Genomic DNA, 4,595 nt, shown 5'->3' on the forward strand with positions numbered 1-4,595 from the left:
ATATATATATATATATATATATATATATATATATATATACACACACAATTCTATATATATACACATGCTTGTATGTATATATACACTTATATAATATATATACATATATAAGTACATATATATGTATGTATACATCTATATATACATGTATATATATATATGTGTGTGAGCGTTTGCATGTCTGTGTGTATTTGTGCATATATATGAATGTGTGTTGGTGTGTGTGCGTATGTGCATTGTGTGTGTGTCTGTGTGTCTGTGTGTATGTGTAAATTTATATGCATATATGTGCAAGTGAATGTGTTTTTAGGCTTAATAGTATGTATGTTCGTATCTACGACTGCGTATATATGCACACGTGAATGCCTGCCCACGCATGCGCGTGTGTTAGCGTCGCTATACGTGCGTTCGGGTACACATTTATACATGCGATATATTTATGTATCCTTGTCTATGAGCGCCTCCGTGCATTAATGAGAATCCAAAAGGCAAAATGATTATGCATCTTTCTACTTTATTATTATTTTCTACGTATTTATTTTTTCTTTATTATTTTTAAGTCTTAAATCTTATTACGATTAGATTGATGTTCTTGTTGGTGATGGAGGTAAACAGCGGCGGTGGCCTGCGTCTTCATCCTTGCCGTCGCAATAGGCGACCATCACCAAGGCGGTGATGATGTTGGTCGGGTATTAATTCTTTTCTAATGAAAATTATATTAGCCGAAATATTATGATGTATGTTGTTCTTCTTTGGCGTTCGCCGTTGATATTCATGTTGTTGTAGTTGCTTCGGTTGCTTTGGTATTGTTGTCATTGCTGCTTTTGTTGTTGTTGTTACTGATGGTTGTGAAGTCATTGTTTGTGCTGATGGTGATGGTGATGATCGGTGGCGGTATTGCTAGAATAATGATGACCCGGGTGGTGTCAATGGTAGATACAGTGTTGTTGTTGTTGCTAGTGGTTGTAGTGTTGATGATGGAGATACTGGTAGTAATATTAACAGTGGTACTGGCGGTGGTAATGTTTGTAGACGTAGTGGTGGTGGTGGTAGCAGGTGGTGTAATGATGGTAGTGGTGTTGGTGGTAGTGGTATTGGTGGTAGTGGTATTGGTGGTAGTGGTGTTGGTGATATTGGTGGTAGTGGTGTTGGTGGTAGTGGTGTTGGTGGTAGTGGTGTTGGTGGTAGTGGTGTTGGTGGTAGTGGTGTTGGTGGTAGTGATATTGGTGGCAGTGGTGTTGGTGGTAGTGGTATTGGTGGTAGTGGTATTGGTCGTAGTGGTGTTGGTGTTAGTGATATTGGTGGTAGTAGTGTTGGTGGTAGTGGTATTCGTGGTAGTGGTGTTGGTGGTAGTGGTGTTGGTGGTAGTGGTGTTGGTGGTAGTGGTGTTGGTGGTAGTAGTGTTGGTGGTAGTGATATTGGTGGTAGTGGTGTTGGTGGTAGTGGTATTGGTGGTAGTGGCATTGGTGGTAGTGGTATTGATGGTAGTGGCATTGGTGGTAGTGATATTGGTGGTAGTGGTGTTGGTGGTAGTAGTATTGGTGGTAGTGGTGTTGGTGGTAGTGGTGTTGGTGGTAGTGGTGTTGGTGGTAGTGGTATTGGTGGTAGTGGTGTTGGTGGTAGTGGTGTTGGTGGTAGTGGTGTTGGTGGTAGTGGTGTTGGTGGTAGTGGTGTTGGTGGTAGTGGTGTTGGTGGTAGTGGTGTTGGTGGTAGTGGTGTTGGTGGTAGTGGTGTTGGTGGTAGTGATATTGGTGGTAGTGGTGTTGGTGGTAGTGGTGTTGGTGGTAGTAGTGTTGGTGGTAGTGGTATTGGTGGTAGTGATATTGGTGGTAGTGGTGTTGGTGGTAGTGGTATTCGTGGCAGTGGTGTTGGTGGTAGTAGTATTGGTGGTAGTGGTGTTGGGGGTAGTGGTATTGGTGGTAGTGGCATTGGTGGTAGTGGTATTGGTGGTAGTGCTGGCAGTGGCGGTGATGGTGGTGGTTGTGATGGTGCTGGCGGTGGTGATAGTGGTGGTGTTGTTGCTGTTGTTGTTGCTGCTGGTGGTGAAGACGGTAATGGCATCGGTGGTAGTGCTGGTAGTGTTGGTAATGGTATTGGTGGTGGTAGTGGTAGTAATCCCGTTGGTACCATTAGTGATGGAGTTGGTGATTGTGGTGGTAGTTATGTTGGTAATGGCAATGGTGGTGTTGGTCGTACCAGTGGTAATGGTCGTGGTGTTGGTGTTGTTGATGGAGTTGATGTGGCGGTGGTGGTGATGGTGATCGTAGGAGATGGTGGAGGTGGTGTTGGTGGTGGTGGTGGTGGTTGTGGTGGTGGTGGTAGGTGCTGGTGGTAGGAGGTGGTGGTGGTGGTGCTACGACGGTAACGGTATCGGTGGTACTGCTGGTGGTGTTGGTGGTGGTACTGGTCTGATCTGAATGGATTTTGACTGGCATTCTAACATATAGACCCATAACGTTATATTCATAATAATTAAACCAAAGGCATTGGAGAGGGATTTGCAGTGGTTACATCATATACGGACCTAGTAATTACTCGAGACCTTCAAAAACTATTTACAGGTAAAAAAGACTAGCAAATTCAAAAGGGAATGGAACCGCACCAAAATCCTTGAAAACCTTGAGCTACGCAGCGCATTCTACACCTTCGCTGCATATACATTTTCACACACAATACACTGTCTATGAATGTGTGGCTGTTGGTTGTTTTTTTACCACTGTGCTTAAACTGATTTGTCGGAGGTCAACAGCTGTACATAGAAAAAAATGACGAATCTGTTCAGATTTTTTTACGAACAAACATTACTTCTTGTTTAGAGAGTTTGCATGTTATTGTATTTGGTGTAATTGAAATAGTATTCCGAATAATGTTGAGAGGTTTCAGATATTATTGTTTTGTGGTAATTGAAATAGTATTAGGATAAACGTTCAAACAGTTTCGATGTTTTTATGAAATACCATTCGAAAAATTATTGTTTCTCGTTGTGTTTCCGCAGGCAGTTCGTCGTGATGATATTAATACGATGAAGCCGCTGCCCGTGTCTGTTTGCCATCCGTTTGCCAGTCATCTCTGTTACTTCCCAAAGCTCTCTCTTTCTCGGTCGCGGGTGTGTGCCGTTTCATACCAATTGAGCGGCTCAGAAAGGAAGGCACCACAAGTCCATACTGATTGCTGGAGCCTATTATTGGCCATATTTTTGGATCACGTGAGTAATATTCTTTACATTGCGAAGTTGCAATGGGTCAGAGTCACTGATGATGTTGGCAAACATCCCAGTGAATAAGGATATCGGTTGATAGTAGAATGTTCTCGCCACAAATGTATACATGCCACTCAAACAAAGCTTTACAATATATAAGTACACTTGCACACACATATGCGCACACACAAAAACACAAACACGCACACACACATGCATACACATACACACACACACACACACACACACAAATATATATATATACTACGTACATGCATACATACATATACACGAAGTGCGTAGTACACGGGCCTCCATAAGATATTTACAATACAAGCAAAAGCTCGCATCGGAAGTATGAAGAATATATACACCCTTTATTGTGTATACGTATTCATTCATCTACTTATTTGTTTCAGACATTTAACTGCGGCCATGTTAGAGCACCGCCTTTAGTCGAAGAAATCGAGCACAAGACTTATTCTATCGGTTCCTTTGCCGAACAGCTAAATTACGGGGACGTAAGGATACCAACATCGGCTGTCAAGTGACGGTGGGGTTACAAGCGCAGAGACACACAGAAATATATACCTATATATTCAACGGGCTTCTTTCAGTTTCCGTCTAGCAAATCCACTGAAAAGGATTTTGACAGCCCAGTGCTATAATAGAAGACACTTGCCCAAGGTGCCTTGCAGTGGGACTGAATCCGGAACCATGTGGTTGGGAAAGAAGCTTCTTACCACACGGCACACGCCCACTCTTGCACCTCTATATACATCTATATATATGTGTGTGTGTGTGTGTGTGTGTACGTGTGTTTATGCGTGTGTGCGTGTATGTGTGTGTGCGTATACATATATATATATATTTATACACACACATACATACATAAATACATACATACATACATGCTTACATACATACTTGTATATATATGTATGTATATGGGTTCACTAATATACAAGGGGATATACATGCACCCTCAAAACATAAGCACAGCTCCTACGTATTCATAATTCTACATGAAATATAAAAATATATTCGCAAAAGAACAATCATGTGTACACACAAACACACACTCACACACTCGCACACACACGCACACACACATACACACGTACACAAATTTAATACAGACTCATGTGGGAGAAGCGTGCAGACAGGCGGTCAACACAAACCAAATATATGGGATACAAACTCTGGCTTCATATACATATATAACTTCAATTCGCGCAAAAACAAACCTATTAAACGTATGTGTATGTGCGTATGCTTGCACGTGAATGCATATACATACATACATACGTACGTACATACATACATACATACATGTATATATATATGTATATATATGTATATATATATATATATATATATATATATATATATATAT

The 4,595-nt window shown here is 41.3% G+C and overlaps 1 pseudogene; it reads right to left on the reverse strand.

Moving 5' to 3' along the window:
• Window positions 1-1,276: 1,276 nt before the first annotated feature.
• LOC128250158 (salivary glue protein Sgs-3-like) overlaps window positions 1,277-4,595 on the reverse strand; it is a 10,992-nt pseudogene continuing 7,673 nt past the window's right edge.

Source organism: Octopus bimaculoides, chromosome 19 (assembly GCF_001194135.2).
Source record: "Octopus bimaculoides isolate UCB-OBI-ISO-001 chromosome 19, ASM119413v2, whole genome shotgun sequence".
Classification (NCBI taxonomy): domain Eukaryota; kingdom Metazoa; phylum Mollusca; class Cephalopoda; order Octopoda; family Octopodidae; genus Octopus; species Octopus bimaculoides.